We start from the raw sequence: 12295 nt of genomic DNA, 5'->3' as shown, positions 1-12295 counted from the left end.
TGGTAAATCTCCTCTGCACCTTTTCCAATGCTTCCACATCCTTCCTGTAATGGGGCGACCAGAACTGCGCGCAATTTTCCAAATGAAGCCACACTAGCCTTTTGTACAGTTGCAGCATGACATCACGCCTCTGGAACTCAATCCCTCTACCAATAAAACCTAACACATCGTAAGCCTTCATAACAGCACTATCAACACGCATATGCTGCTGAAGAAGATATGGAGGGATACAAACTATTTACATTTGGAAGAAAATGGGCTTATTAGTGATAGGCAGCATGGTTTTGTGCAGGGAAGCTCATATCTTACCAACTTGATAGAATTCGTTGAGGAAGGGAAGGGCTGTAGACGTCATATTCATGGACTTCAGTAAGGCTTATGATAAGGTTCCCCAATGGAGGCTGATGAAGAAAGTGAAGTCACATGGGGTCCAGGGTCTATTAGCTAGATGGATAGAAGAACTGGCTGGGCAACAGGAGGCAGAGAGTTGTAGTGGAAGGGAGTTTGTCAAAATGGAAAACTGTGACCAGTGGTGTTACACAGGGATCTGTTTTGGGACCACTATTGTTTTGTGATATACATAAATGATCTGGACGAAGGTATAGATGGTCTGATCAGCAAGTTTGTAGATGACACTAGGATTGGTGGAGTAGCAGAAAGTGAAGGGGACTGTCAGAGATTACAGCAGAATATAGATAGATAGATTGGAGAGTTGAGCGGAGAAATGGCAGACGGAGTTCAATCTGACATCTCTGCAGGAATTCTTCACAGTCGGCCCAACCACCTTCATTTGCTTCATCAATGACCTTCCCTCCATTATAAGGTCAGAAGTGGGGATGTTCACCGATGATTGCACGATGTTCAGCACCATTTGCAACTCCTCAGATACTGAAGCAGCCCATATTCAAATGCAAGATCTGGACAATATCCAGGCTTGGTATGACAAATGGCAAGTAACATTCATGCCGCACAAATGCCAGGCTATGATCATCACCAATAAGAGACAATCTATCCACCACCCCTTGACATTCAATATGTCACCATCACTGAATCTCCCACTATCAACATCCTGGGGGTTATCATTGACCAGAAACTCAACTGGACTCACCACATTAACACAGTGGCTGCAACAGCAGATCAGAAACTGGGAATACTGTGGCGAGTAACTCACCTCCTGACTCCTGAAAGTCTGTCTACCATCTGCAAGGCACAAGTCGGGAGTATGATGGAATGTTTTCCACTTGCCTGGATGAGTGCAGCCCCAACAACACTCAAAAAGTTTGAGACCATCCAAAACAAAGCAGCTTGCTTGATTGACACTACATCCACAAGCATTCATTCCTTCCGCCACTGACGCTCAGTAGCAGCAGCGTGTACTATCTACAAGATGCACTGCAGAAATTCACCAAAGATCCTCAGAAGCACAGTGGAGGCCAGGACGTTAGATGTCTTCAAGGCGGAGATTGATCAATTCTTGATCTCACAAGGAATTAAGGGCTATGGGGAGAGTGCAGGGAAGTGGAGTTGAAATGCCCAATAGTCATGATTAAATGGCAGAGTGGACTCAACGGGCTGAATGGCCTTACTTCCACTCCTATGCCTTGTGGTCTTGCGGTCTTGTGAGAAAGCACATTCCAAACCCACAACCACTTGAATCCAGAAGAACAAGGACAGCAGACGTATGGGAACATCACCATTCCTGACTTGGAAATATATCGCCATTCCTTCACTACTGCTGAGTCAAAATCCTGGAATTCTCTCCTTTATAGCATTGTGCATCAACCCCAAGCAGGTGGACTGCAGCGTTTCAGGAGGTATTTCACCACCACCTTCTCAAGGGCAACTAGGGATGGGCAAGAAATGCTGGCCAGCCAGCAAAACCCACATCTCACAAATGAATAGAAAAAGAGAATGTGGAGCTTCAAGCAATTTCTTTCAGGACCTTACCCGAGGATACCTGCCAGCAACTCAAGGGTTCAACATTTAAACCTGCTGCTCTGGTGAGCTGCTTGAAGACACACAGCAGCTTGCTGGTCTCACTGAAGTAAAGTTGGTAATTCAAAATCAAATGTGCCTCAGGCCTGTACATTATTGTATCAAGATCACTTCCTGTGCAACCATGCCCTCTCCAATTTCACTCTCCATGAATCTGAATTTTTGTTTTTGGGAAGGTTATGAACAGTGGAAGAGAGCTAAAAGTCACATGTTGAAAGCAAAGTGTTACCCCTAGGTAGAGAACTAGTACTTTGTTATGCTATACAGTTCACTCTGCACCTGTACTAGACAATGAACAGGATACTAAAACTGTCCATAGTTTATGTTGGAATCACAGTTACTATTCTTACCAGAGAATTACTTCCTTATATTGCTTTCTTATGGGGTGCTATTGGTAAAGGTGATGATAGACTCAGAATGTGTGCTATAGGGAGATTAAGGTTAATGCTACAAAATTGCTTCACCTTGAGAATTTGTATGGAATGCAGGAAATTCACAGGACATCCATTATGCCCTGGGGCTGAACTATCTTTTCAAAGCTGACATGTACCATATGTAATAAAATGTGAGGCTGGATGAACACAGCAGGCCAAGCAGCATCTCAGGAGCACAAAAGCTGACGTTTCGGGCCTAGACCCTTCATCAGAGAGGGGGATGGGGGGAGGGAACTGGAATAAATAGGGAGAGAGGGGGAGGCGGACCGAAGATGGAGAGCAAAGAAGATAGGTGGAGAGGGTGTAGGTGGGGAGGTAGGGAGGGGATAGGTCAGTCCAGGGAAGACGGACAGGTCAAGGAGGTGGGATGAGGTTAGTAGGTAGCTGGGGGTGCGGCTGGGGGTGGGAGGAAGGGATGGGTGAGAGGAAGAACCGGTTAGGGAGGCAGAGACAGGTTGGACTGGTTTTGGGATGCAGTGGGTGGGGGGGAAGAGCTGGGCTGGTTGTGTGGTGCAGTGGGGGGAGGGGATGAACTGGGCTGGTTTAGGGATGCAGTGGGGGAAGGGGAGATTTTGAAACTGGTGAAGTCCACATTGATACCATATGGCTGCAGGGTTCCCAGGCGGAATATGAGTTGCTGTTCCTGCAACCTTCGGGTGGCATCATTGTGGCAGTGCAGGAGGCCCATGATGGACATGTCATCAAGAGAATGGGAGGGGGAGTGGAAATGGTTTGCGACTGGGAGGTGCAGTTGTTTGTTGCGAACTGAGCAGAGGTGTTCTGCAAAGCGGTCCCCAAGCCTCCGCTTGGTTTCCCCAATGTAGAGAAAGCCGCACCGGGTACAGTGGATGCAGTATACCACATTGGCAGATGTGCAGGTGAACCTCTGCTTAATGTGGAATGTCATCTTGGGGCCTGGGATGGGGGTGAGGGAGGAGGTGTGGGGACAAGTGTAGCATTTCCTGCGGTTGCAGGGGAAGGTGCCGGGTGTGGTGGGGTTGGAGGGCAGTGTGGAGCGAACAAGGGAGTCACGGAGAGAGTGGTCTCTCCGGAAAGCAGACAGGGGTGGGGATGGAAAAATGTCTTGGGTGGTGGGGTCGGATTGTAAATGGCGGAAGTGTCGGAGGATAATGCGTTGTATCCGGAGGTTGGTAGGGTGGTGTGTGAGAACGAGGGGGATCCCCTTGGGGCGGTTGTGGCGGGGGCGGGGTGTGAGGGATGTGTCGCGGGAAATGCGGGAGACGCGGTCAAGGGCGTTCTCAATCACCGTGGGGGGGAAGTTGCGGTCCTTAAAGAACTTGGACATCTGGGATGTGCGGGAGTGGAATGTCTTATCGTGGGAGCAGATGCGGCGGAGGCGGAGGAATTGGGAATAGGGGATGGAGTTTTTGCAGGAGGGTGGGTGGGAGGAGGTGTATTCTAGGTAGCTGTGGGAGTGGGTGGGCTTGAAATGGACATCAGTTACAAGCTGGTTGCCTGAGATGGAGACTGAGAGGTCCAGGAAGGTGAGGGATGTGCTGGAGATGGCCCAGGTGAACTGAAGGTTGGGGTGGAAGGTGTTGGTGAAGTGGATGAACTGTTCGAGCTCCTCTGGGGAGCAAGAGGCGGCGCCGATACAGTCATCAATGTACCGGAGGAAGAGGTGGGGTTTGGGGCCTGTGTAGGTGCGGAAGATGGACTGTTCCACGTAACCTACAAAGAGGCAGGCATAGCTGGGGCCCATGCGGGTGCCCATGGCCACCCCCTTAGTCTGTAGGAAGTGGGAGGAGTCAAAAGAGAAGTTGTTGAGTGTGAGGACGAGTTCCGCTAGGCGGATGAGAGTGTCGGTGGAGGGGGCCTGGTCGGGCCTGCGGGACAGGAAGAAGCGGAGGGCCTTGAGGCCATCTCCATGCGGAATGCAGGTGTACAGGGACTGGACGTCCATGGTGAATATGAGGTGTTGGGGGCCAGGGAATTGGAAGTCCTGGAGGAGGTGGAGGGCGTGGGTGGTGTCACGGACATAGGTGGGGAGTTCCTGGACCAAAGGGGAGAAAATGGAGTCCAGATAGGTGGAGATGAGTTCGGTGGGGCAGGAGCAGGCTGAGACGATGGGTCGACCAGGGCAGGCAGGTTGGGGCCTCCTGCACTGCCACAATGATGCCACCCGAAGGTTGCAGGAACAGCAACTCATATTCCGCCTGGGAACCCTGCAGCCATATGGTATCAATGTGGACTTCACCAGTTTCAAAATCTCCCCTTCCCCCACTGCATCCCTAAACCAGCCCAGTTCATCCCCTCCCCCCACTGCACCACACAACCAGCCCAGCTCTTCCCCCCCACCCACTGCATCCCAAAACCAGTCCAACCTGTCTCTGCCTCCCTAACCGGTTCTTCCTCTCACCCATCCCTTCCTCCCACCCCCAGCCGCACCCCCAGCTACCTACTAACCTCATCCCACCTCCTTGACCTGTCCGTCTTCCCTGGACTGACCTATCCCCTCCCTACCTCCCCACCTACACCCTCTCCACCTATCTTCTTTGCTCTCCATCTTCGGTCCGCCTCCCCCTCTCTCCCTATTTATTCCAGTTCCCTCCCCCCATCCCCCTCTCTGATGAAGGGTCTAGGCCCGAAACGTCAGCTTTTGTGCTCCTGAGATGCTGCTTGGCCTGCTGTGTTCATCCAGCCTCACATTTTATTATCTTGGAATCTCCAGCATCTGCAGTTCCCATTATCTCATGTACCATATGTAATTGCCCAAAAGACTAATTTAATATTCACCTATTTCTTGATAAATCCACATTGCAGCGCTCATACAGTAAATTTATTTTGAAGAACAATAATGAATTGTCTAATGGCTGTAGGTATGATTAATGGATTTGAACTGGCCTGTATTTCAATCTAAAGCACAATGACAGGAAGTGCACTGAGATTGACCTGAGATTTGCTTGTTCATTCTGTATTCATGCTTCTGTTATCCCATTCTCTCTCATGCTGTACATGCTTGTAGGTCATTTTGGAGTTGATTAGAATTTGACATCTGACTTGCACTTGGGTTTACAATCCCTCCTGTAAAGTAAGCTTACCATAATGCTGGATAAAATCCCTAAAGATTGTGCACAGTGAAAAATGTGTCACAAACAATTAATAAATTAACGGACTCATTGATATTCTAATCAACAGTTCCTGAAGAGGCCATGCAAATGATTCTTGGTAACAATTATCTTTTGTACCAGGTTTAAATTGCATTTTTTATGAACTCATATATGTGCAACAAAACTATAATGCTAAGCACTTACTCAGACATTATTCGAATCAAGTAATTACAGTTTTATCAATTTACTGTCAAATTGAACATTTATCATGAACAAAAACTCATATAGCACCCAAAACATAATAGAATGTCCCAAGACATTTTACAGGAGCATTTATACAACAACATTTATAGAGCCACATGGGACATTTTAGGTCAGGTGACCAAAGATAGACCAAAGAGCTAGGTTGTAAGAGATGTCTGTGATTTGCAGGTGTCGGTGTTGGAGTGGACAAGGTCAAAAATCACAAAACACCAGGTTATAGTACAACAGGTTTATTTGAAAACATACGCTTTCAGAGTCTCGCTCCTTCTTCAGGTGTCAATGAGAGAGGTAGCATCAAATGGCCAAAGATGTCAAAGCGTAGTTGACATTAGTATGATAATGACAAAGAGAAAACAATCACATTATTCCTTCCTAACAATATGCCTATCCCAATTGCCTTTATAACACCTTGTGGCCTTTATATCATTGTTATAGTCTTCATTCTAAGTGTCACCTCAGGTCATCACAGGTGACAATTGACTTCTTATTGAGAAAGAAATGGTCTTTGGTCTTGAGAGATAATAGGAACTGCAGATGCTGGAGAATCCGAGGTAACATACTGTAGAGCTGGATGAACACAGCAGGTCAAGCAACATCAGAGGATCAGGAAAGCTGAGGTTTCGGGCCGAGACCCTTCTGATGAGGGGTCTAGGCCCAAAACGTCAGCTTTCCTGCTCCAATGATGCTGCTTGACTTGCTGTGTTCATCCAGCTCTACACCTTGTTATCTCTGGTCTTTGGCCTTGAGTTGCTCTCATTTGGTGGAAATAGACTGCTTACATGGAATTACTACCACCTCCAGATCTAGATGGTACTCCTGCCCAGTCTGAAACTGGCTCCTGTGGTCCATTTATGTTTTGTTCTGAGGTTGATGGCTGGAGGCTAAGTATGTGCAATTCATTTTAGCAACAGCAGTAGGTGGTAAGTCGGCACCAGCCATTGTTTTTCCAATGGATCTTGGAACTATGACCCCAGTGTTCTGCAATATGGCTGGACTAATGACAGTCGTCAGACCCAGAAAACTAACCTGCCTCAATCTACTTTACAGGAAAATACAGTACATGAGGGAATGCTACAAGTTGAGAAATGTGTCAAATGACACAGGAGGGCTGAAGTAAGAGACGTGGAGCTACCACCTTGCTGAAATGGGGCAAGGAAGTCTTTGAGTTGTACATGCAAGCAACTGGTGATAGAGCATCTACATTGTCAGAATTGGAGCCATTCTTAGCCAGATGCACTGTGAAGTGTTGAGTGCAAATAATGCTTTCACTTGTGTTGCTATCAGGGACATAGGTTAAAAAAAAGACAAAAGGATTTAGTGCCCTCTTTCTTAATTTACCTGTTGGAGTGAAGTTGATAAACTTGTTGAAACTGTGATCTGTAGTATCTGGTAGTGTGAGAGTTGGCACTCTGGATTAGTGCCAAACCCCTGTCAATGGGTTCCATTCCTGTCAGGCTAAGGTCCCCACACTAAAGACATAACTTCTCTTGTCTTCAATCTGCACAAATATCCTTCGAGATGGAACCTTCATCTCCTGTCTTCAGTAGAGATGTTGCTTTATGCTTATTATGTTCAATAACCTGGATTTAAAAGATTTCAAAACATGCTGTGAAGTTGGTAGAAAGTGAAATGAAAATGACAGATTTCTCTCATACTTGTCTAATTTAATCTGATGTTGAAGCTTAGGATGTACCACCTTTCTAGAGGTTGTACAAAGCTTTAACGTTTATAAGCTGCTTATATTGATTTTTCTTTCATTTTGCAGCAATGAAAATTGAGTTAAGTGGTCACAATAACCTAACTGTAACTCACTTTAAAGGGACATTGGGGGCATAATCAACTTGGAGCAAATTGTATGCTCGTATGTGCAGATGATTGTGTTATTTTAAATGACTGTTAATGTATGGACAGGTTGAATTTTATTTTTCCCCAGCAAGCTGCTAAGTTAAAGGTGGACCCATAAGTCAGCAGTGTACCCATTACAGGCTCTGCCAACCCCACCACAAGCAGTGGTGCAGGCTCCTTGTGGTTCCTATGATCCAATTAGGCCCTGGGGATTTATGCACCTGTATGCCCATTAAGGCATCTAATACTTCCTTCTTATTAATGTTAACATGATCTAGAATTTTACCATCCCAACTGAAATCCTCGGCTACAATTTTTTTTTCCTTCTGAATGCAAATGAGAAGTATTTGTTTCAGATCTCATCCACCTCCACAACTCCATCCCCAAGTTGCTCTTTTGATCGCTTTATAAAAAATGCCTTGGGATTTTCCTTACATATTGTTTGGCGCCCCTATGCCATTCTAATTTCCGTTTTATGACTCTCTATACTTTTGAAAGGGCTCCCCTGTTTCCAATTCTCTGTCTCTAACACATATTTCCTTCTTTTTCTTTACTAACTCTCGATATCCCTTGATATTCAGAGCTCCTTGGACTTACTGCCCTTGCCATTTCTTCTTACAGGAACATCCTGATCCTGAATTCTCACTGTATTACTTTTAAAAAACTCCCACTTTCCAAATATAGACTAAACTGCAAGTAGCTGCTCCTCATTTATGTTTGCCAGATCCTGTCTAATAATATTGATATCAATCTTCGCCCAAATTAGACACTGAATTTCTGTATTATCCTTATTTCTTTCCATAATGACTTTGAAACTTAACGAGTTATGGTCACTATCCCCAAAATGCTCACCCACTGACACTTCAGCCACTTAATCCAATTCATTTCCTAGGATTGCCCGTCTCTAGGAGGATAATCTGCATACTGGCACAAAACTCTCCTGGATGCATTTTTAAAATTTCACCCGGTCTGATCCTTCCAAAGTGTGGCCAAGACGGTGGCCGAGTAAACCTGTTCTTTTTCTTTCTTTTGTTTCCTTTTTCCTCTTTTGTTTCTTCTTCCCTCCCCACATCTCCCCTCAACACCGGAGGAGAGTATTGGCAGGCACTGGCAGCAAGTCACCAGGGCAGCGAGTCACCAGGGCAGCGAGTCGTGGAATGCGAGCCCAGGGAACAAGCCAGAACACTGTGTGAGCTGCATGTCCTGGAGAAGCACAGGCAACGAACTAGTAAAGCATGTAGGCTGTGAGCCCCGGAGCACCTGGTGGGCTGTGAGCACCTGAGCACCGAGCGGGCTCTGAGCCCCTGAGCATTGTGCGGGCTGTGAGCCCCGGAGCACCGCATGGTCTGTGAGCCCTGGAGCACCATATGGAGAATCCCATGTCCCAGAGCAGAGCGAGGTGGCGTGAAGCTCGGTACAGTGCGATGTACCTTGTTGCTGCTGAGTGTCAGTGAGGAGTGTACTGGAGGCTGGTGTGATGCAGGACAGTTGTTGGACTTGGGCCTGGCACCTGGTCACCAGCTGCTGCTGTATGGTACTCTTACTGGACTGTAACAGAAATCGTTAGCTTTTAGTCCTCTTGTATAGCAACATTATATTTTTTGACGCCGTACCTAGGTACTTGTACCTAAGGTGGCACCATTAAAAGGCAGCCATTGTAAACACTTTTCATAGTATTCCTGTATTTCTGTAGGACAAGTGACAATAAAGGATATTGTATTGCATTCTACCAAGGTGGTCGCAGTTAATGTAAGGAAACTTGAAGTCCCCTACAACTCTAACTCTGTTTCTCCCACACCTTTCCATGATTTGCCTATGTATTTGCTCCTCAATCTCCCTCTGACTGTTGGGAGGCCTGTAGTACATAATCCCAGCAAAGTAATCACCCCTTTTTTATTTCTAAACTCTACCCAAATGGCCTCATTTGAAGATACTTTGGCAATCTCTTCCCTCATTGCCTCAGTGATCGTTTCCTTTATCAGTAAAGCAAATCTCCCATCCCTCTTACGGCCGCCACCACGCCCACGCACCATTCTCACATGAAACCCGACACCCTAGAATGTTAAACTGCCAGTCCTGCCCTTCAACAAATCTCAGCAATTGCAACAATATCATATTCCCACATGTTGGTCAATGTTGTAAGTTCATCTGCTTTACCAGTCAGGCTCCTTGCATTAAAAGTGATGCAGTTTACCTTTGCAGATCTCCCAAATGCCTCATCATTCCCATGTATTCTCCACCTACTGGACTGTCTTGGCATTCCCTCTACATCTGATCGGACCTTGCTTCTGACTTTACATCTGGTCTGTACCCCATCCTCGGCTAAATCAATTTAAAACCTCCCCAATAGCACAAGTAAAGGGTACTGGATGTGTTCCAGTTTTGGTGCAATCTGTCCAGCTTGTACCAAGTCTCACAATGGGAGCAAAAACTATCACCGAAGCTTGCAGGTAGGTCAGATCAGTGATTGCAGAAACTGTCCCAATGATCCAAAAATGTCATGCCCTCCGTCCTTTAGCCACACATTGATCTGACTGATCTTTCTATTCTTATACTCACTAGCACATGGTACTGGAAGTAAAGTGGGAATTACGATGTTAGTAGTCTTCGTCATTCATCTGCCATTTTTTAAGGTGAGAGGAGAGAGATTCAAAAATGACATGTGGGGAAACCTTTTACACAGTGGGTGGTTCGGGTGTGGAATGAACATCCTGAGGAAGTGGTGAATGTGGATACAATCACGTTTAAAAGACATTTGGATAAGTACATGAAAAGGAAAAAATATTGAAGGGATAAGAGCCAGGAGCAGGCAAGTGGGATTAGTTTAGTTTGGGATCATGCTCAGCACAGACTGGTTGGACCGAAGGGTCTGTTTCCTTGCTGTATGACTCTATGACTCTACACCCTAACTCTCTAAATACTGCTGCAGGATCTCATGTCACAGGTACCGACATGTACCACAACGACTGGCTGTTCATCCTCTCTCTTCAGAACACCCTGCATTCACTCTGTGACCTCCCTGGCCTGGCACCAGGGAGGCAACACACCATTCCAGAGTCTTGTTTGTTGCAACAGAACTGCCTGTCAGTTCCCCTTACCATCCAGTCCCCTTTCATGAAAGCTCTCCCAGGTTTTTCCTCTCCCGGCTGTACTGCAGAGGTAACCGTGGTGCCATAAACTTTGTCTGCTGCTGCTTTCCCCTGAGATCCATTCTCCTCCAATAGTATCTCACGTGTTTTCAAGAAGATTTGTGCCTCGGATTGTGGATGAGGTCGTAGGCATGCTTGCTGAGCTGATGGGTTTGGTTGCAAATGTTTTGTCACCCAACTATGTCACATCGTCAATGTACCGGCAGTGTTCTGTTCTGTTTGTTATTTATATGCCTCGGTTTGCTGGGGTGATCGGTATCACTTCCAGTTTTATTTCTCAGTGGTTTGTGCATTTGTGATGGAGTTCTGGTTGGAATACCAGGCCTCCGGGAATTCCCTGGCATGTCTCTGTGTGGCTTGTGCAATTATGGATGTGTTGCCCCTCGTTGTCCGTGTGTAGTGAGACAAGTAAGAATTGGTCGTGTCTCTTGGTGGCTATTTGGCGTTTGTGTATCTGTATTGTCAGTATTCTTCAGGTTTGGCCTATGTAGTGTTTCTCACAGTCTTTACGTGGCATTTTGTATATTACACTGGTTTTGCTGTTTTTGGGTATGGGATCGTTTATATTCGTCATTAGCTGTCATCGGGTTGTTGTCGGTTTGTGGGTGATTCTGATACCTTGGAGTCTGAGTAGTCTTGTAGCCATCTCCGAAAAGTCCTTGACGTACAGTAGGGTGATAAGTGATTCCGGTCATGTTGTGTCTTCCTGTTGTGGCCGGTCTCTGAGGTAACGATGGATTGTGCTTTTTGGGTATCCATTCCTTTTGAAGACTCAGTAGTAGTGTTTCTCTTTGACTTTGCATAGTTCCAGGTTGCTGCAATATGTTAGAACATAGAACATAGAACATAGAACAGTACAGCACAGAACAGGCCCTTCAGCCCACAATGTTGTGCCGACCATTGATCCTCATGTATGCACCCTCAAATTTCTGTGACCATATACATGTCCAGCAGTCTCTTAAATGACCCCAATGACCTTGCTTCCACAACTGCTGCTGGCAACGCATTCCATGCTCTCACAACTCTCTGCGTAAAGAACCTGCCTCTGACATCCCCTCGATACTTTCCACCAACCAGCTTAAAACTATGACCCCTCGTGCTAGCCATTTCTGCCCTGGGAAATAGTCTCTGGCTATCAACTCTATCTATGCCTCTCATTATCTTGTATACCTCAATTAGGTCCCCTCTCCTCCTCCTTTTCTCCAATGAAAAGAGACCGAGCTCAGTCAACCTCTCTTCATAAGATAAGCCCTCCAGTCCAGGCAGCATCCTGGTAAACCTCCTCTGAACCCTCTCCAAAGCATCCACATCTTTCCTATAATAGGGCACCCAGAACTGGACGCAGTATTCCAAGTCCGGTCTAACCAAAGTTTTATAGAGCTGCAACAAGATCTCACGACTCTTAAACTCAATCCCCCTGTTAATGAAAGCCAAAACACCATATGCTTTCTTAACAACCCTGTCCACTTGGGTGGCCATTTTAAGGGATCTATGTATCTGCACACCAAGATCCCTCTGTTCCTCCACGCTGCCAAGA

The 12295-nt window shown here is 46.4% G+C and overlaps 1 long non-coding RNA gene across 1 annotated transcript in view; it reads right to left on the bottom strand.

Moving 5' to 3' along the window:
• The window catches only part of LOC125455854 (uncharacterized), a 317230-nt gene that overhangs the window by 150543 nt on the left and 154392 nt on the right, over nucleotides 1–12295 (bottom strand). The window lies entirely within an intron of this gene.

This window comes from Stegostoma tigrinum, chromosome 10 (genome assembly GCF_030684315.1).
Source record: "Stegostoma tigrinum isolate sSteTig4 chromosome 10, sSteTig4.hap1, whole genome shotgun sequence".
NCBI classification, from domain to species: domain Eukaryota; kingdom Metazoa; phylum Chordata; class Chondrichthyes; order Orectolobiformes; family Stegostomatidae; genus Stegostoma; species Stegostoma tigrinum.
This window is presented reverse-complemented; position numbering and strand designations above follow the sequence as displayed.